Genomic DNA, 22227 nt, shown 5'->3' on the forward strand with positions numbered 1-22227 from the left:
GCAGGCCAGATCTGAGCGGGAGGGAATTACACAAGGGCATGATGACTAGCAAATATGGTTCACTGGGGAGGCTCTTTGGGGTCCAGATGTCACAAAGGATAGGATTTCTTTCTTTCTTCTTTCCTTCCCTGCACATCTTGTGGGATCTTAGTTCCCTGACCAGGAATCAAACCTGGGCCCCGTGAGTCAAAGTACCGAGTCCTAACTACTGGACTGCCAGAGAATTTCTGAGAGTAGGATTTCAACATCCAAATCCAAGATGGGAGGAGGGACGTGTGCTTGGCAGAAGAGAGCTCATGAGCAGGGCACAGGTATGTGTGGAGAACAGAAGTTTTAGTTTTGATCATTTAAAGATCTAAACAGAAGTTAAGACTGGAAAAATAGGTGGAGGTCAGACTGTATAAGAAGGTGGATTTTATTCTGTAGGCAATAGGGAAGCACTGTGTGTTGCAGAGTTGGAAAATCCACATAATTAGATAAGAGCTTCTCTTTTTATTTGTGTTTTAAGGACCCTGGAGCTCATCTGCAAAGATTCCTATGCACTATGACCAGGTTGAGGGGGATGCGTTTCCATCCTTGAATGTTTCCTATCTTTCCAGCGACTTCCTGTCTGTGTTTCCATCCTTGAATGTTTCCTATCTTTCCAGTGACTTCCCAACTGTGATTGACAAGTAGTTTTATTTATTTGGTCATGCCTCACAGTATGTGGGATCCCCATTCCCTGATCAGGGATTAAACCTGCACTCCTGCAGTGGAAGTGCAGAGTCTTAACCACTGGACCCCCAGGGAAGTCCCCAGAGCTCTGTTTTGAACTCCCTTGCAGCAAGGTAGAGGACAATTTGAAAGACAACTGATCCTGGAGGCTAAGGGACCCCTTAAACAATGAATGCAGCAGGCCAAGTGAGAGAGGCTGAGAGTTTCACCAAAGGCAGGGTTGTGGGGCTCAGGGGGGCAAGGGGAAAGGATGAACCCAGGGAAAGATTCAGAAACAAAATGAACAATGTGGAGCAATTGATCACATGTGGGAAATGAGGAAGACGATGAAGTAGAAGATGAAAAATGGATTTCGAGATTAGGTGATGGGTAGGAAAGAAGACTGAAAGCTGTAATAAATCTGCAGGATTCAGAATCATCATCCTGCAGGTCGCAGGTGGAGGCCTTGGAAGGGATGTGACACTGGAAAAGCATTGTTACACTAGGGACAGAAGAGTTCTTCGAGAACTGATTAAAATGAAGACACACGACTTTGAGAGTCTGATTCAGCAGGTCTGGGTTGGGCCCTGTGAACTGCATCTTTAACATATACCCCAAATGATTGTGATGTTGGTCCTAGAACCCTATTTTGAGAAATGTATAGATAACAAACATCATAGTGCTTAGAACATTGGGAAAGGTGGGCATTGAGTTTGTAAATGGAGGGCGGGGAGCCAGAGGAGTGAGGGCAGTTATCAAGAGAATCTGTCTTGCCTTTGCCAGGTCAGCAGGAGTGTGGGCTTCAGGGAGGAAGGAGCAGGCAAGTCACTCAGATGCTGCAGGGTAGTCAACGGAGAACAGCCACCAGGTTTCATTCTGGAGGGCTTCTGTGGCCTCGAGGGAGTAGAAATCAGAGTATAAGGAACTAAGGAGGGAACCGGGGTGAGAATAGAGGCAGGTAAGTGTCAATTACTCTTCCCAGCAGTGTGGAAAAGGGAAGAAAAGGAGAAAGAAATGACTGAGTTACAGCAGGGCTGAGGGAAGCATCCTTCCAGGATGAAGGGGAGGGACAGAGAGAAGGCGAGAGGGAGGGAGAGCTTAGTGATAGAGACCAGGGGCTTTTGTATCTGGCTTGTAGTTCTAATTGCTTCTTACCATTTATGTGACCTTGAGCAAGTAATTCCATCTCTCTGAACTTCAGTTTTTCATCTGTTACAACAAGGATAACAGCATCCACCCTACTGGTTTGTGGTGAGAATTACAGTGCTCAGCAGAATCCCTGGTCGCACTCAAGTGGGGCTGGTACTGCCTCTGCAGCTGGTTGGGAGGATGAAAGGAGGGAACAGATGTAACGACACAAATAATAATGATATCTGGTACTGCAAAAGCCAAAGGGTTCACATTTTTTAAAACATATTATACAAATTTCAAACATAAACAAAATTAAGCTAACATAATGAGCATCCAAATACTCTCACCAAGATTTAATCACTCTTAAATTTTGTCACACGCGCTTCAATTTTTGTTGTTGCTAAAACATATTAAAACAAACTCCAGACCTATCATTTCACTCTTTTACCCCTAAAAACCTATTTTTTTTCCCCAGCATTGCTCTTTCATCATGACAATTACATACCGAATCAATAGTTGCACACTCTTTGGAAGTATCTAACGTCCCAAGCCATGATCAAATCTCCCCAGTTGTGTAAAAAATGGTTGTTCAAGGTGCTTCATTTGGTTCATATGTCTTTAATATTTCTTAATCTGAAATAGCCCTCCCCCTCTTTTATGCCACTGAATTCTTGAAAAATGACGTGAGTCGCTTGCTTGGCAGAATAAGTCACTGTGGCTTTTGTGTTGTCAGCTCCTCACAGTGTCACTGGTTCCTTTATGCCTTTGTGTGTGTGTGGCAGTCGCTCAGTTGTGTCCAACTCTGTGACCCCATGGGCTGTAGCCCACCAGGCTCCTCTCTCCAAGGGATTCTCCAGGCAAGAATCCTGGAGTGGGCTGCCATTTCCTTCTCCAGGGGATCTGCCCGACCCAGGGATCAAACCCACGTTTCCTGCATTGCAGGTGGCTTCTTTACTGTCTGAGCCACCAGGGAAGTCCCCTCCGTTTTCAGATATTATAGAAATTCCATTGTCATTGGGGAGGAAACTGAGGTACACTGACCTCCCACTCCAGGCCTCTATTTGCCAGTCCAAGGTCTAGCGTACACCCTCCTGCTCCTGCTGCTCTAGAAATTTCTTTACATAGAGATTTAAAAGGCTTGAAGGGATCAAGTTTTGTGAGGGCAAGCACTGTCCATGGCTGTATTTTGTGGTTCATGTGCCAGGTGTGAATCTTAACCTTGGCTACGCATTACAATCTATGGAGCACTTCAAAAAATCTCTTTTTTTTGGTACCCGAGACCTTTTAAATCATAATTGGTGGGGATGGGTCTCAGGCATCAGTACTTTTTAAAGCTCCCCAGGTGATTTCAATGTGCACTATCCACTACTGTTTCATCTCATCCAAAGGCCCATTTATTTGTCAGTTATCCCATGCTTAGTGATCTCGCTAAGAGGAAATAGTGGGTTCAGGTGGTGGTATGCATACCACTCCAGGCACAGTTCCCGTTAACAGACCATCTGATTGGATCATCCACTGAACCAAACAGGATTGCAAAAGGATGATTTCTGCAGTTCTGCATTCCGTTCACATTTTTAAGCTGGAATTCTATTTAAAAAGAACTTTCTCTTATTTATCTGGGCTAGTTGGTTACCCTGAACTACAATCCACCCAGGCAAGGCAAGATAAATCGTTAATCAAGAAAAATGATGATATCTTTTTCTGAGACTGTTTGAGGGAGATGAGGGTTGAAAATGCAAACCTTCTAGGTCAGAAGAGACGAAGGGGAGGTCACATTATAGCCTGAGGTCAGGTCACCCTCAGCAAGAGGAGACAGAAAAAGAACGTCTGGAGTATGCGCTGTGAGGAATGTGGCAAGCAGCTAATTATCAAGGAAAGAAGTGCTGAGTGACCGAGGGTCCAGCTGGGATTAAAGTGTAATTTGTGTTGGAACCGCTGCTGGCGAACTTCTCCAGCAACGTTCAGCAGCAGACTAGCCCTGACCCGGGTCTGGCCAGCGCCGAGCAGGCAGGGTAGAAATAGGAGAGGCGGGTGAAAGGATGCAGGCAAACCCATCAATACGGCAGCACCTCCGCTCCCATGTGTGGCTTTCTTGCCTGCAACCCCTGATTTCCTGGCCACGTCCTGCTTGTTCTCTGGGTCACAAACACATGCTGCTTCCTCCAAAAGCCATCTGATCTTCCCGCTGAGAAAGCCATGTCTGAGACATCCCACGGACAGAGGGACCTGGTGGGCTATAGCCCACGGGGTTGCAAAGAGTCAGACAAGACTGAGCGACTAACACACTTCAGTTGGATGGTATTAAGAGGTGGAACCCTCATGGTGGAATTAGTGTTCCTATAAAAGAGACCCCCCAGGACCCCCTGGTCCCTTCCACCACGTGAGGAGACAATAAGAAGTCTAAGACCTGCAATGCAGGAGATGTGGGTTCAATCCCTGGGTCGAGAAGAGGGGCTTGAGAAGGTCCCCTGTAAGAGGAAATGGCCCATTTCAGTATTCTTGCTTGGAAAATCCCATGGACAGAGGAGCCTGGCAGGCTACAGTCCATGGGATTGCAAAAGATTTCAACATGACTTAGTGACTAAAGTATATGTATACACACACACATATGTAACATGTGTGTGTGTGTGTGTATATATATATATATATATATATATATTTCCTAGAACTATGTGATTGGTGCATTGAAAATACTATGCAAGTAGTGGCTGTGTACATGGAGATAGTGAGACCACAAAGCGAGGAGGGGCAATGCCACCCGGGGTGGGGGGTATGGGAGGAGGCAGAGAAAGCTCACAGAGCAGGGCCTAGAGCTGAAACATTAGAGGTGAGTACCGTGGCCACCCAGGGGAAAGGGGCTGTGTAAGGGCAGTGGTCATGGAACTTCCAGAGCACAGGCCCGTATGTAGAACATCACTTCAGAGGAGACTGGGCTGTGACATTGCTGGCATGGAGCAGAAGGTCTGGCCCAAAGCAAGCGCAGGACTCGGAGACAGGCTCAGGGAGGCCTCCCACTCCTGGGGTCCTGACTGCAGCTTCCAGCATGTCCAGGGAAGTGGCCACAGGATGGCTCCATGTCCCCAGAATAAGCCAGGGCCATTTACAGGCTGATTGTGATTTGTTTAAAGAAAGCAGTGCAGTTTGCCGGAGCTGGAGGAGACATTAATTTTGTTATGTGGGCCGCATGAGTCATCCAGGAACAAAGCTAGAGATGTAAATACACTTCACACAGCCCCAGGGTGTCACTCTGTGGCTGCCCAGGGCTGGTTGTTACTTCAGGCAGCTCAGATCTCCTTCTGTGGGAAGGTCCAGTGCTGGAGAAACTGAGGCATGTACCTCCTGGGTCCATGCCAAACCTTAGCTTGTTTGGTAAGCCCCAAAAGGGGTGGGGGAAAACACCTGTCTCCTTCCATTCTGTGCTGGGATTTTGAAGACAGCCAATGTTCCCCACCTCGGCTGTGCTTCTTCTCATATGACCATGGGCATGGCCCATGGCCCCTCAACTCATCCAATTTCTCACCTGAAAATGAGGTGCAAGGCCCTCTAATCAGGGCTGTGGTGAGGATGGACTGTAAGAACTCCTGGGACAAATATCTGCAGAAGATGTGCTCAAGACACCTTGGTTCTGCCCCTCAGTGGATGTGGAGCGTGGAAAAGCAGTGTCTCTTCTTGTGATCCTTTGTTGGAGCCCTTGGTTCAGCTGCTTCCCCTCTCTGAACTCCAGTATGGGATCTGTCAGAAGAGGCAAGTAAACTCAGTCATCCTCTTGCAGCTCTGATAGTGCACAATTCTATGACTAAGGCAAGAACAAACTTGCCTTGAGGTAGCCTTAAGGAAAATCCCATGGACGGAGGAGCCTGGTAGGCTGCAGTCCATGGGGTCGCGAAGAGTCGGAGAGGACTGAGCGACTTCACTTTGACTTTTCACTTTCATGCATTGGAGAAGGAAATGGCAACCCACTTGTGTTCTTGCCTGGAGAATCCCAGGGACGGGGGAGCCTGGTGGGCTGCCATTTATGGAGTTGCACAGAGTCGGACACGACTGAATCGACTTCACAGCAACAGCATTAAAGATGTGCTGTGTGCTCAGCTAGTTAAAGTTGAATGAGGCATTAACGGTGCATAACCAAGTAATAACTCCCAGCAAGTGCTAAATCAATCTGGGTTATTGGTTCTAGTGGGCAGGCAGTGCTATTAATATTTGGACAGTGTGGTTATTTATTTAGGGCTGAATCACAGGGGCTGGAGGAGGGCCTTTCCCCAAGCCTGCCATGAGGTTCATCAGCCACCTGTGGGAAGAAAAGGGAAGACCATTAGATTTGTCTCAGAGCAGGCAGTTGGTGCCCATCTAGAAGCTGGGGAGCAGAAGGAATGCCTTACCCACTACCTCCAGAGCTGCCTAAAATATCAACCCACTTTCAGGCTCAGGTCAAATTCAGCCTTCTCTAAGAGGTCAGCAGCCTGGCCTTCTGGAAGAACACATGCTTTAGACTCGGAAACTTTGTCCTGGTTCTGCCTTTTACTGGCTGCATAATTTGAGGAATGTTATTTCACCTTTTGGAACTTCAGTTTCTTCATTTATAAAATGGGAGTGATAGTAATCTCATTCCTCACAGATTGTGTAGGTTAAATGAGATAAAGGAAGTACCTACAAGGTGTAGGTGCTCAACAAATGGCAACTGTAGTAAGCTTTTCTTGGGCCCCTCTGACTGCAAAGTCTCTTTCTCCTCTACACTTTATAGCACTTTCTCTGTGCTGTCATGAGACTCCCCAGTGGTTCAGTGGTAAAGAACCCACTTGCAATGCAGGAGATCCTTGGGTTGGAAAGATCCCCTGGGGTAGGAAAGGGCAACCCACTCCAGTATTCTTGCCTGGAGAATGCCATGGACACAGGAGCCTGGGGTCTGCACCCATGGGTTACACAGAGTGGGACACAGGACACAAGTGGGCAGCTGAGCGCACGCACTGTGCTGTCAGAAAGACCTGGAGGGGTTCATGATCTGCCTTCCCCTCCTGACAAAGTCTAAGTTTCTAGAGAGTGAGGAATCCCGTGTGCCTGAACGGAGTAGGTGTTCAGTTAAAGCATCCCACATTAAGTGCAAGACGAGCTCCGAGAAGAAGTATCATTCCTCTCCTTGCCAGCGTAGCTTCCTGGCTCCTGCCAGCCAGCCAGGTGCAGGTGAGCATGTGTGAGTGAGTAGGCCTGGTCCTTGGGACTGAATATACTGTGGACACAGGTCAGGGGACAAAGGTGGGCAGGGGAGAGAGTCAGGCCAGCCGTCACACATCCAGGGGCCTATCTTCTGTCTCTTTGGTAGTAAAGCTGAATGTGAAACATCCTGCCCATCAAACCCTGTTTAGACCAATGTGTTTGTTCTGCTCATTCTCTGTAATGGGGGCCTCCAGCACAACATTCACTGCAAAGGAGTGTGAGTCACACAAAGCTGCCTGAAAGGAGAGAGCATTTTTTGTAGAAGGACAAAAGACCTGCCAGAAGGTGGCTGAAGACCAGATCTGGTGCCGGGGAGCCACAGGGCACTGGGAAGCGGGGAAGGGAAGGGATCACACCAGCTTTGCGTCCATTGTCTGCCAGGGCCCATCCATAGTGGGGCATTCTTTAAATACTTTTCATTATCACCAATTTCAAAAACACACACTCACACAAGCAGTAAGACGGAATCTGTCCATGTGGCTACTTAATCCTAGTGACCATGCTGTGAAGTGAGAGCTAGTCTCACTGACAGCCGTGAAAACTGAGACCTGGAGGTTTTGTGGTTTGCCCAAAGTCTCAGCGCTCACTTCGTGCCATTTGTCACCCAAGCCCACACTCCACTCTTTGTACCAAAGTCTGGTCCAGTCTCCCGCCGAAGGCAGGGGGGGTCTCCTGCCTGCCCAGGTTCCACTGCTTCCAGCAATGAGGTCTCACAGCCTTGACACAAGTGTGTGTCAGACACTGTTCAACACTGTTACCAACATTGCCTCCTATCACTCACAATAGCCCTGGGAGATAGCTACCATTATTTCCTTCACTTTACAGATGAGAACAGAGAGGTTAAGAAATTTGCCATGGTCACATAACAGCTCTGTGCTAGAGCTGAACCTGAGGTGGCTGTCCCTGAGACTCTGTTCTTTTTTATTTTTTGGCCACACTATGAGGTATGCCGGAGAAGGCAATGGCAACCCACTCCAGTACTCTTGCCTGGAAAATCCCAGGGACGGAGGAGCCTGGCAGGCTGCAGTCCATGGGGTCGCTAAGAGTCGGACATGATTGGGCGACTTGACTTTTACTTTTCATTTTCCTGCATTGGAGAAGGAAATGGCAACCCACTCCAGTATTCTTGCTTGGAGAATCCCAGGGACAGAGGAGCCTGGTGGGCTGCCGTCTACGGGGTTGCACAGAATTGGACACTACTGAAGCAACTTAGCAGCAGCAGCAGTGAGGTATGCAGAATCTTCGTTCCCCAGCCAGGGATGGAACTGCAGTCTGAACCACGGGACCATCAGGGAAGTCCCTGAGACCGCATTCTTGTCCACTTTCCTGAGAGCTTCCTTCCGGCAGCCCACTTGGCTGCAGTGCTCCTCTGTTTGAAAGATTTTCCCTATTCTAGTCTGAGTCTGCTGCCCTGGAACTCTGACCCACCAGGTTTTAATCTAGAAACACTCCAACCCTTCTTCAATGTGAAGAAGCTAGCTGCCCACACCCATCTTCCATCCACCTTCTCCAGCTCAGGTTCTCATGTCCCCCTTCTTCTGGTGTGGATGTGTTTCAGTGGAGGACACAGGGCTGCCCCAACATCCCAGGCATCATTGAATGAATCTCTAGATTGGATGATCTCATTGGGGTCACATCACTCCATTGTCTCCTAAGTCATTTAAAACCTCCAGGTGATTCTCTGTGGATCACAGTGAGACACGTGGTCCCCAGCCTGTGCTTGTACAGCTGATTGTGAGTCGGGGCTCCACTCACTGGTCCAGCAGTTGCTTCTTCAGAGGGCTCGGTTCAGCTCCTGAGCCTGTGTGTAAGAGCTTCTAGACCACCCTTGGAGTTCTTGCCCTTTCTGAGCTTTCAAGTTGACCTGGGGGCCCAATACAGGACATCCTCATTGCGGGGGTGGGGGGCAAATGAGGGCAGCGGAGAAGGCAATGGCACCCCACTCCAGTACTCTTGCCTGGAAAATCCCATGGATGGAGGAGCCTGGTGGGCTGTAGTCCATGGGGTCCCTAAGAGTCAGACAGGACTGAGCGACTTCACTTTCACTTTTCACTTTCATGCACTGGAAAAGGAAATGGCACCCCACTCCAGTGTTCTTGCCTGGAGAATCCCAGGGACGGGGGAGCCTGGTGGGCTGCCGTCTATGGGGTCGCACAGAGTCGGACACGACTGAAGCAACTTAGCAGCAGTAGCAGCAGCAGGGAATGGATAGGCATAGCCATTTGGAGGGTCCCTCTGTGGGATTCCCTTTGTTTATAGACCATAAGGCCTCCTAGCAAGGGTGCTGTAAACAATGGGCATTCAGACAGGCTGTAGTTTGGGTTGGACGGGCAACTGGACCCACTGGACTGGGGCCTGATGCAAACAGAATGTGCCCTCAGGGAAGTTTTCCATGGTGAATGACACACCATCCCTTCTTTCTGGCAGAGTCTGCTTGTGCCCCTGTTGACAGGGATGTGCACTCCTAGGATCCAGTAGCATGATCCCCAGGCTCCTGAAGGGCACAGGCAGAGCTTCAGATTAGCAGGCATTGGCTGCAGACACCTTGGAGCTGAGGGCTGGACTCCTTCAGGAGCAGCTCTGAGAATCCGGAGTTGATGATGTTCAAGGTGAGGGTTGGGAGTACTCCCAGAGATGCTGGTTTGTCTATCTGGCCGGGAAGCTCACATGCCTGTGTTCAGTCATCCTTGTGCACCACTAGCCTGCTCAAAGTATCACAGAGGGCTCTCTGAGCCTGTTGTTGGATTTGTAACTGGTATGCCCATTGACATCTCTCACTTGGGGCATGTCTCTTCCAACTTAAAAACAGACCCTTCCTCTAAAGGCTGCAATGCTCCCTTGTTAATAGCTCTGAGTGGTGGCAAGTTCTCTCTGCACCTTCTACCCTTGGGTTTTGCCTTGAGGTGTCCCTGTGAGTGTGCTTCAATTGTTTCTGACCCTTTGCAACTCCATGGACAATAGCCCACAAGGCTCCTCCATCCATGGGATTTTCCAGGCAAGAATACTGCAGTGGGTTGCCATCCCCTCCTCCAGGGGATCTTCCCCACCCAGAGATGGTACCCGCGTCTCTATGTCTCCTGCGTTGGCAGGCGTGTTCTATGCCACCAGCGCCACCTGCGAAGCCTTGAGGTGTCCCTAAATATGGCAAATTCCTCTTCCACAGGTGGACCCTCACTAATGTCAACCCAGGTGCCCAGGCTTCTTTCTCCCTGCTAAGCACCCTCCGCTCCCTAAATCTCTCGTTGTCCAGTTTTCTGGATTCCTGATGAGATCCCAGCCTCACCTTCAGGCCCGGGCCCTGGAAGCCTCACTTAACTCTCACAGCAAAGGCAGCTTGTGTGGTGGTGGTTACTCCTGCCGCTCCCCCCAGGAGCACTGGCGCTGAGGGTCTCCTCCTTCAGTCTTAGTGAGCTGGGGGTGGGGCTCCTCTCAGTTGTCCCAACTCCTCAGAGCCTTGGTTCTACCAGCTGTGCTCTTGAGGTGCCTGTCGCACAAGGCCAGCCCTCTAAGCGGCCCCCACCCTGACCCTCCAGGCTGAGTTCAGGTGGTGAGACATGCATTCCAGGACTGCATCCCTGCCGCTGTTGTTCTCAGTCTTTCCCTGTGCCCAACAGCCAGCCGCAACGCAGGCCTGGTCCAGATGCAGTAAAGGCAGGGCTGTCAGCCTCCTGCCGTTTGTCCTACGCCCACCACTTAGGAGCCGTCCCCCCGAGCCCAGAGTCGTGACAGGCTTCGTGCAGCTCTGTGGGGGCGGGCTGTAGTTCTTGTCCTTTTAGGGGCCACCAGGGGGATGGGGATGTGGGAAAACGTTGTGTGGGTTGGGCCAGGAGCCACAGAGGAGTGTGCATTCTATGCCTCCAGTTTAGGCACCTCCCACCCTCCTGGGCTGAGAAAACAGCCTGGAGGCAGAGGAGGCCCCACGAGAGGGACAGGGCTTCAATTTTCAGCTGGGGAGGAGCTGCAGTTTCCAACCGGCCCCATTGTCCCTGGGAGCTGGGGCGGTGGGGGGTGGGTAGTGCAGTTATCAAGGCTTTTGTGGGAGCTGTAATCTGCATTTCATTTTATGGATTTATATTTGCTTTGTTCATTTCCCTTTGTTTCCCCAGAGTTTGCTTTAGGGGTAGATGTTTCTTTTTCAATAACACTAAAGCGAGAAGGCGTCCTGCCCCCACTCCTGTTCTATTCCGATGACTCCAAAGCTGGAGAGACAAGGCAACAACAGCCTCCCCAGCAGAGTGTGGGGGCCAGAGAGAGCGCTGCAGGAGGCGGGGAAGGCTGGATGTCTGAGCCCCTGTTAAGCTTCAGGTACTCCGTGTGGGTAATCAGATTTCATTCTCACCACAACCCTGCAGATCAAGTTGATTAGTCCCGCTTGTTTTTCCTCAGACGAGGCACAAAGAAGTTGAGTCACTTGGATTACCCCCAGCTGGTAAGTGGCAGAGTCGGGATTGGAAATCGGGTCTGACCCTGTCTTACCTTCATGGTGCCTCCAGGCTCTCTGGCTCATAGTTGACTGTCCCCAGGACCCCACTTTTCCTCTCCCTTTGGAGGATCATGTGTTTTGTGTCTGTGAACTCATCCCCTCCTACATGTATGAGCACTTCAGAAGTAAACACATCAGTGGAAGAAAAAAAAAACAAGATGTCCGAGTCAGGAGGACCTGTCCCATCTAGAGAGGCCCCTCGGCCAGGCTCTGTTCTCAGGGCCCCTGGGAAGGACACACACCTTGGGAAATGGTCAATAGGCCTAAGATCTTCCAATGGGACCAGGGACTCATCTCCAGGTTCATCTGCAGGAGAGAGCTTTGTCCAAGGAACCCCGTGCAGGTGGATTTCAGTGTGGCTGATGTCCTCAGTCACTCTGTGCGTGTCCACTGGGCCAAGCCAAGGGGCCTGAGCATCAGGGATGCAGCCCTTGACCCAACCTGGAATGACAGAGCTACAGGGTCTACTGGGTTATCCCACCCGAGCTCCTCATTTAACAACACTCTTGGGAGTGAAGTCATGCAGCTGGCTTGCCAGCCAGCTCCAGATACCCAGCCTCCCCAGCCTCTTCCCTCTACCTCATAGCTTGCTCCAGCCCATGTCACTGATGCAGGTTCCGTTTGCCCACCCACAGCAAGCCAAATGCTGAGATGATGAGGTTTGCAGCAAAAAAAAAAAAAAAAAAATTTTTTTTCTCGAGGAAGTCAAGCAAGGAGACAGGAGGACAAATCTCAACTCCATCTCCCCAAAGGCAAAGGGACAGGGCTATTTATAGGCTTAGGAATAAGGCGTCAGGGCAGAGTAAGGCATGGGGAGCATGGGGAAAGGTGATTGGAAAAAGGTGCAAGAATTGAAATTCTATGCATATGTAACTAGTCTACAGGCCTCTGAGGGTGGAGTTTTCAGCCTTCTGATGTCAAAAATCACCAAGCCAGACACGCACATGTGCCAATTGGAGGGTCAATGATCCTATCCAGCTGGTAGTCTTTACCAGCTCAGCTAGAACTAGACACGTGTAACTGACTTTCAGCTCAGCTGAACCAGACAACTGACTCCAAGTTCCTGGGAAATAACTTGGGTAGACATCTTATTGTTAGACAACATGCCACTTGGAGGACATGCAATTTTTAAAACGACCTTGATTACTGAAGGCAGGTGAAATGGATTGCACTAATCATCCCTACGTTTCACTGAGGGAATCAGCCACATCAGAATCACTGATTCCAGCTCAGCATCACAAGGGAGGGCCCAGAATCCACATTTAAAACACTGCTGAGGCGATTGTTTTGCACATTAAATTGAGCCCTTTGTCTGGTTCACACAAGTAAAGTGAAACAAACATCAATGATTAGTGTTTTAAACCAGCAGAGCTAAGGGATGGACCTAACTTGACTTTATCCACACTCCTGTGGCCCCACCTGCTGTTAGTATCTTGGAGGGAGAGTCCTGTCTGGGGAATAAGCAGGCTGGATGAGGTAGGAGAGGTTGAGAAGAGGTTGCCTTTAGAGAGGTCTGTGTTCAGTCCCCTTCTCTCCTTTATTTCACCTGCCTGGAAAGCTCACGTTTGCCCCTTCATGGTGAAATAGCAATGACCTGGCCCAGGAGTTCAAAGACCTGGCCTCTAGGCCTGGCTCTGACAATAACCACGGGACACTGGAGAAATAAGACTTGTCCGCACGCTGGGCCTTATTTTCCTCCCCAGCATAATGGGAGGTTGCTTCCCTTGGTTGTGGGCCCTTTCCTTTCTCATTTACATTTTGGAGTCTCGTGACTCATTGATGGTGAACACGTCTTAACTGGCTGATGTCCACTGCACCCAGAGGACCTTGAATATGATAGGTGCTTAGTAGAGGTTTATTGTCAAAGGAAATTAATTTGGAGGTTTAAGCAGGATTTGTGGGAGTATGTTTTGGTTAGAGATTGACTCGGGGCTGTTGACATGTAGGAAAGAAAAGATGTTCTCCTGGGAGATTTATTACATGAGCAACTTATTTAAAGTGGTGTCTCAGAACTCAGAACTTGTTTTTAATCATGTGTCACATGGCTCTGGAGGAACATGTGCTGAACTGGCCAACGGAAAACAAGCTGTTGGAGCCAGACCAGGGAGTTCAGGGACATGCGCCAGGCAAAGGTGTGAGCTGGGAGGAAGGCAGAGGCCTTCTAGACAGAGACCTGAGTGTGGTGGGCTGGCTTGGAGACACACACTGGGGTCATTCTGCATTAAAAAGAGCCATTGGTTTTGGGGGGTATATTGTGCATGGCTATATGGAAATAATTACAGCTGCTTTGGGGTAGGTAGAGAAGGCTTCTTGGAAGGTTATACTTGACTTAAGGTAATGTTGAAAGGAATTTAGGGATTTATCTGGCTACTGAGCCAGTTCTGGAGCTTTCTAAGAGAAGATAATGATTGCCTTCAGGAATGGGAGCTATTGTTCCAGAGCTTAGAGCAGCCCCTGGCACATGATGGCTGCTGCTGGGTGTTCCAGAGTCTGGGCTGGCTCCACAGGGGAAAAACTCATGGTGGGTTTCAACTCAGACCAGACGACATCCCCAGTGCTACTTCCTCAGCTCTGAGGCTGCCCTGAGAGCAATCAGTAAATATGCTTGACACTATGCAACATTAGGCTTCCCTGGTGGCTCAGAGGTTAAAGCGTCTGCCTGCAATGCAGGAGACCTGGGTTTGAAACCTGGGTCGGGAAGATCCCCTGGAGGAGAAAATGGCAACCCACTCCAGTATTCTTGCCTGGAGAATTCCATGGATGGAAGAGCCTGGTGGGCTACAGTCCACGGGGTTGCAAAGAGTCAGACAGGACTGAGTGACTTCACTTCACTTCATGCAACATTAGTATTTACATTCTTTTTTATTCTGTTCTGTCTTCTCCAAATTCACTACCTTGAATGTTGTTATTTTAGATTCAGGAAATAATCTAATTTTAAAAGCCTGTTTCAAATGAGAGAGAACCAAGTCGAGTTCAGAGAGTGGTTTACCATTCATCCAGTCATGGACAATGTCAAGAAAACTACTCTGCTTTTCTCCTTTCTCAGGTAACCATGCTAGTTACTCCCACTATTGACTGAAAGTCTGACATGGAGGAGCTTCCTACTTTCAAAAGGCATTAAGGTCTCAGAATAGGGATCCTGTGCTCACCCCGGGGCCCAGGCTGCAGGTCAGATCCCCATGAGTCTCAGCTGAAGCCTCTGACTCTAGAAGGCAGAAAAAACCCTTACTGTGCACTGAGGTTGGTGGCTCATGTCCAGGGTACCTGGGAGTCAGCGAGAGCCAAGTGCAATCCCCTGGAGCCTGCATGTCTCTGACTCGAAATCCTTGCCAAAGCAGAGCTGCTGGAGGTGGCTGTGCAGAGATGGGAAGACTCTCAGGGCTAAGCCAGCAATGCCCCACAAAGGCATCAATGCTGTGCCCCTTCCACAGTCTAGCTGGGCTCTCCACTTCCCAGCTCCTGTGCTAGGGCTAAAGTTCCTTCTCCTCCCTGGCCTGGGTCAGCTTCCCCAAGGTCCCACTGGACCCCACCTTTGGCTTCCCCTGGTGTCCAGAGGACCAATCTGTGCCTTGCTTACACCTGGCCCCAGGTAACCTCCAGGGAACCTTGTGGGAGTTCCTTTGGTAGTCACCAAACTATTGGCCCATGAGCCAGCCTGCGGCAACTCTTAGCACCTTTATCTCTTCTGGCAAAAATAAGCCCAACCCCAGTTACTGGTGCCCAGTTGAGCCCCAAGGCTACAGGTCCCCATCACCAGCCAGTGTTCTCTGGAGTCCTCCTAAGAGAGCAGCCCATTGTGCAAACTGTAGCCTCTGAGAGGCCTGGGCAGAGAAAGGGGGCGTTTTCATTGTCACCTTTGTGTGCACAGGACTTTTGCCAGTGTAGGGAATGGAGACCCATTCACCCTAGTCTGAGTAATGAAGATTTATTATAAGGCTCCATGTTGAAGATTGAGGGGCATTTCAAGGAAATCTGGGCACAGGAAACACATTAGGGTTTTGCTTCCAGAATTCTGAAGGCTCTGTGTTCAAAACAACTCTAGTTCCTGAGAAGGAATTCTAAGAACCTATCCTCCAATTCAGGGGTTGCAAGCAGCAGTACTCACACGTGCCAGGCAGGTAACATAAATGTGAGGCTGGCCAGATAGAGCCAAGTGGAGCATGGTGAGGGCTGGATGGGAAAACACAAGGCCCGTGTAAAGAGGCAGCACCCCAGCTCCAGCAGACTGCAGCCACGCAGACCGTGTGTTACTTCTAGCTTGATTTTAATGTGAAATCTCCCAAATTTTAAAGATTGGTAACAGACTCACAAAAATGCAGACCGTCACGAGGTCACATCCCATGACAGTCTTCTTCTCTGACTCCCAGTTATTCTGTCTTTCAATTGCTTGTCCTCTACCAGCTGGTGAATTCTTTCTTTAGTTCCTATTTAGGCTCCTAAAACAAGAAAACTAATTGGCTTGGCTCTTTCTTTTGGATCAGATCAGGCCAGGCCGTGACTGGTTGCTTGCCTTCGGGTCAGGTGCCCGTTCCTCCCGTCTAGTGCAATCAGCTTTGGTCAGCAGGCACAAGGCATGGGGGCAAGATGTGCTCTAAAACAGCACAGTTACAGTTGGGTAGGCCCTGCAAACATGTCTAGTCCACAGCTGCTATCTCAGTCTCCAAACAGCCTGTATCTGTCAGCATTCTCCAGAAAAACAGAACAATAAGCAGAATACACACACACACACACACACACACACACACAGATATACACGCATACACACACAGGCATATCTTGGAGATAGTGGAAGTTTAGTTGCAATCCACCACAATAAAGCAAAGATCACAGTAGACTCAGTCATGTGAGCTTTTTCAGTTTCCCTAAACATATAAAAGTACACTCACCTAGAGCCAGACATCCTGGAATGTGAAGTCAAGTGGGCCTTACGAAGCATCACTACGAACAAAGCTAGTGGAGGTGATGGAATTCCAGTTGAGCTATTTCAAATCCTGAAAGAAATCATGTTGTGAAAGTGCTGCACTCAATATGCCAGCAAATTTGGAAAACTCAGCAGTGGCCACAGGACTGGAAAAGGTCAGTTTTCATTCCAATCCCAAAGAAAGGCAATGACAAAGAATGCTCAAACTACTGCACAATTTCACTCATCTCACATGCTAGTAAAGTAATGCTCAAAATTCTCCAAGCCAGGCTTCAGCAATATGTGAACCATGAACTTCCAGATGTTCAAGCTGGTTTTAGAAAAGGCAGAGGAACCAGAGATCAAATTGCCAACATCTGCTGGATCATCAAAAAAGCAAGAGAGTTCCAGAAAAATATCAATTTCTGCTTTATTGACTATGCCAAAGACTTTGACTGTGTGGATCACAATAAACTGTGGAAAATTCTGAAAGAGATGGGAATACCAGACCACTTGACCTGCCTCTTGAGAAATCTGTATGCAGGTCAGGAAGCAACAGTTAGAACTGGACATGGAACAACAGACTGGTTCCAAATAGGAAAAGGAGTACGTCAAGGCTGTATATTGTCACCCTACTTATTTAACTTATACGCAGAGTACCTCATGAGAAACGCTGGGCTGGATGAAGCACACGTTGGAATTAAGATTGCCGGGAGAAATGTCAATAGCCTCAGATATGCAGATGATACCACTCTTATGGCAGAAAGTGAAGAAGAACTAAAGAAACCTCTTGATGAAAGTGAAAGAGAAGAGTGAAAAAGTTGGCTTAAAGCTCAACATTCAGAAAACTAAGATCATGGCATCCAGTCCCATCACTTCATGGCAAATAGATGGGGAAACAGTGGAAACAGTGGCTGACTTTATTTTGAGGGGCTCCAAAATCACTGCAGATGGTGATTTCAGCCATGAAATTAAAAGACACTTACTCCTTGACAGGAAAGTTATGATCAACCTAGACAGCATATTAAAAAGCAGACACATGACTTTGTCAACGAAGGTCCATCTAGTCAAGGCTGTGGTTTTTCCAGTGGTCATGTATGGATGTGGTCAAGTGTGGATGGGCTATAAAGAAAGCTGAGCGCTGAAGAATTGATGCTTTTGAACTGTGGTGTTGGAGAAGACTCTTTAGAATCCTTTGGACTGCAAGGAGATCCACCCAGTCCATCCTAAAGGAGATCAGTCCTTGGTATTCATTGGAAGGACTGATGTTGCAGCTGAAACTCCAACACTTTGGCCACCTGATGTAGAGAGCTGACTCACTGGAAAAGACCCTGATGCTGGGAAAGATTGAGGGCAGGAGGAGAAGAGGACGAAAGAGGATGAGATGGTTGGATGGCATCACTGACTCAATGGACATGGGTTTGGGTGGACTCTGGGAGTTAGTGATGGACAGGGAAGCCTGGCGTGCTTGGTTCATGGGGTCACAAAGAGTTGGACATGACTGAGTGACTGAACTGAACTGAACTGTAGTCTATCAAGTGTGTAATAGCATTATGTCTAAAACAATGTGCCTATTTTAATTTTATTATACTTTATTGCTAAGAAATGCTAACCATCATCTAGCTTCCAGCAAGTTGTAATCTTTTTGCAGTAGTAACTTGAAAGATCACAGATACAGAGTACATCATGAGAAACACTGGGCTGGATGAAGCACACGCTGGAATTAAGATTGCCAGGAGAAATGTCAATAACCTCAGATATGCAGATGACACCACCCTTATGGCAGAAAGTGAAGAAGAACTAAAGAACCTCTTGATAAAAGTGAAAGAGGAGAGTGAAAAAGCTGGCTTAAAGCTCAACATTCAGAAAACTAAGATCATGGCATCCAGTCCCATCATTTCATGGCAAATAGATGGGGAAACAGGGGAAACAGTGGAAACAGTGGCTGACTTTATTTTGGGGGGCTCCAAAATCACTGCAGATGGTGATTGCAGGTCATCATCACAAATAAAATAATAATGAAAAAGTTTGAAATATCACCAGCATTACCAGAATGTGACACAGAGATATGAAGTGAGTAAATGTTGTTGGAAAAACGGCATCAGTAGACTTGCTTGACACAGGTTGCCACAAACCTTCAATTTGTAAAAAACACACTATCTGTGAGGCCCAATAAAGCAAAGTGCTATAAAACAAGGTATGTCAGTGTATTTATATTCTATAAGTGTATATGTATTCATATTATATATAATGTATATTCACATTATGTAAGTATATATATATGTGTGAATACACACACACACACACAGATAGATTTATTTTAAAGAATTGGCTCATACAATTGTGGGGACTGGAAATTCCCAGATACTTGGGTAGGCCAGCAGACTGGAAGCTGAAGCAGGAGCTAATGTTGCCATCTTGAGTCTGAAATCCACAGGGCAGACTGGGAACTCAGGCAGGAGTTAATGTTGCAGTTTTGAGGCAGAATTTCTTCTCCAGGAAACCTCAGGTTTTGTTGTTAAGGCCTTCAATTGATTGGATGAAGCCTACACACATTATTGAGAGTAAAACCTCTTTGACTTTTGTTGTTCAATCTCTCAGTTGTGTCTACTCTTTGCGACCCCATGGATTGCAGCTCGCCAGGCTTCCCTGTCCTTTACCATCTCCCAGAGTTTGCTCAAACTCATGTCCATTGAGTTGGTGATGCCATCCAATTATCTCATCCTGTGTCGTCCCTTTCTCCTAATGTCAAATGATTACAGATGTTAACCACATCTATGCATAGCCTTCATAGAGACACCTGAATGCTTGATTAGATAAATGGGCCCTAGAATCGAGCCAGATAGATACAAAAACCTAACCATCATATAGACCCATGAGGTAGATATTCTTTCATTTTAGAGATGAAAAAACCAAGACTTAGAAAGGTTAAGGTCTGAAGGGTGGTTTACTGCACCTGGCTCTGAATGACTCCCCCTAAAGCCCACCCTCTAACTCCTGCACCTCTTGCCTCTCAGTTAAGCCTGAAGCCAGAATAAGTCTGAGTGGGTTTTGTGGACTTTCTGCTCTCCAAGAGAGGCTTTGTGGAAGAGGTATTTCAGTTTCCTTTATGATGGCATTTGGGCTTCCCTAGTGGCTCAGTGGGGAGAAGGCAATGACACCCCACTCCAGTACTGTTGCCTGGAAAATCCCATGGATGGAGGAGCCTGGTAGGCTGCAGTCCATGGAGTCGCTAAGAGTCGGACACGACTGAGCGACTTCACTTTCACTTTCCACTTTCATTGGAGAAGGAAATGGCAGCCCACTCCAGTGTTCTTGCCTGGAGAATCCCATGGATGGAGAAGCCTGGTGGGCTGCAGTCCATGGGGTCGCACAGAGTCGGACACGACTGAAGCGACTTGGCAGCAGCAGCAGTGGCTCAGTGATACGGAGTCCACTTGCAATGCAGGACCCATGGGTTTGATCCCTGGGTTGAGAAGATCCCCTGAAGAAGGAAATGCAACCCACTCCAGTATTCTTGCCTGGAAAATCCCATGGACAGCGGAGCCTTGTGGGCTACAGGCCATGGGGTTGCAAAACAGTCAGACATGACTGAGCAACTGAACAACAACAACCATATGGTGGCATTTACTTCTCCTTTTTCTCTTTTCTTTTCCCTTGCATTTCTCCTAGCCTCCATACCAAACTGGGAGAGTGGCGTTCTTGCCTACTAGTGGAATGATAAATATGATTTCAACTGCTTTCTTCCTCTCTTGAAAAAGCTTTCTTCCCATCAGTTGGGAGCAGCAGGAAGAATGAAAGAAAAGAAGTCAGCATTTCTAGCTTCTCAAGCTGCTTTTCAATAAGCAAAGAGGCAAAGAAAGCCCTGGAGATAGGCATGAATTGTGCTGAAGAGATTGCCTCCAGCAGAGGGCTCATTTAACTATTTACTTGGCTTGATGACGCACCTGCTCTAGGAAAAAGATATTGAGTTACAGTGGCCCTGAGAATAGGGGTGTAGAGTTTAGTGCTTTCTGGGCTTCCCAGGTGGCTCAGTGGTAAAGAATCTGCCTGCCACTGCTGGAGACACAGAAGACGTGGCTTTGATCCCTGAGTCGGGAAGATCCCCTGAAGAAGGAAATGGCAACCCACTCCAGTATTCTTGCCTGGGAAATCCCACAGACAGAGGAGCCTGGTGGGCTACAGTCCGTGGGGTTGCAGAATCAGACATGACTGAGCAACTGAGCGTGCATGCAGGTGCTAATTAATAATGAGGTTGATAATGATGATGATGCTTCCATATGTGTGCACACTGCATTTTCTGGTTTAAATGGCACTGACATGTGCAATGTGGGCATGCTGCTTCCCCTGCAGCACTTTCTCTGTCCCAGCCTCCTGTCTGAGTTCCCAGAAGGCTCGCCAAGAGGGATCTCTGGTGCCTTTGGGAGCTGGAGGATGGTACATTCTTGAGTCATAAAAATTCCTAGAATGTAGGAGCCAGAAGATGCTCCATGCAACTCCTTTATTTCACAGACAAGACCCAGAGGGCTGACTTGCCAACGTGTGATAACCGGAAGTGGGGCCTCAGGGATGCCTGGTCTGTTTTCCCTGTAAAACTCTCCCATCAGAGCTGCTTTGGGCTGACAGAGAAGAACGTGCCCCCAGTCCTCAGGGGGCAGGCAGCAAACTCTATAAAAAGGACAATCTGTGTGTTGATTCTGCCTCCTATTATGTTTGGCGTGGCTATGCATGCCAGTCCTTAACCCTTTGTGGAGCTCTGGGAAGGGTCTCCACAGTGGATCAGGAAAAGGACAAGGCAGCCCTGGAAGAGCAAGAAGTAGGGAAAGTTCCCTCTAGAGTGTACAGAAGGAAGTGAGCTAGAGACCAAGGAGAAAGCATCAGAAGAAAAACTTGAGGGGAGAGAAAGCCATCTTTCAGGCCCAGCCCCCTACCAGCCAAACAACTCTTTTGACAGACTTTCCTTATTTGTCTTTGAAGGGGATTTCAGATCATTCAAGAAGGACTCATGTGGTTGCTAGGGCAACAGTGTTCCCATCGTCACTACCATGGAAACTCTCTCTGTGGCATAATATAAATATTTTCCTTTAAGAATGAGACGGGGAGTCAAGTGGGTGACAAGCTATTTTCTAATGCTCAGGGGCTGTGGCCAAAGCCTGCGATGGAGGGGACCAAATTAGCTCCCATTCTATATCGTTCGCAGAACAGGCTGTTTTTGCTTGTTTGTTTTTAGATATAAGAGCCAAAAAAGGTGGGGAAGGGCAAAATTGTCAACGAAAATAGTCCATAGTTCTGAAGTGGAGAGATGTAAGAATTTCCCATTTTCTCTTCTTTTTCTCAGGGATGGTCTGAAAGACTAGCTTCTTGGACAAAGGCATATTAAAGAGTTTCCAAATCCTCCTCTTCCTCCTTAAACCTTCCTTCTCAAATTGTCTCTAGAGAGTACAAGAGTGTCAGAGACTTCTGGGATGGGGTAGCTCAGGTAGCAACCAAGAAGGAGGGTCATTTTTTTGGCCTCATGTACTATTTCAGAAGCTAGAGCCACAGCAATCCTTACTTTTGCTCCCTTGGGCATGTCTCCATATCATAAGGCTCTGTGGCCACCCCCTAACTTCACTCAAATTCCCCAGAAGAAATACCTGTCACCTCAGAGGGAAGACAGGACCAGGTGACCGCCAGGTACCTACCCGTGTGACATTCTCTGATTCTTGCTTTTTAGAGTTTGATTCTAAAAATCAATGGTTCTGTGTCCAAAGATGCCCTGATTGTATTATTCTAAGAGCCTGTTATCTTAGTTGAGTGCAGAGTGAGC

This window comes from Bubalus bubalis, chromosome 1, assembly GCF_019923935.1.
Source record: "Bubalus bubalis isolate 160015118507 breed Murrah chromosome 1, NDDB_SH_1, whole genome shotgun sequence".
NCBI lineage: Eukaryota > Metazoa > Chordata > Mammalia > Artiodactyla > Bovidae > Bubalus > Bubalus bubalis.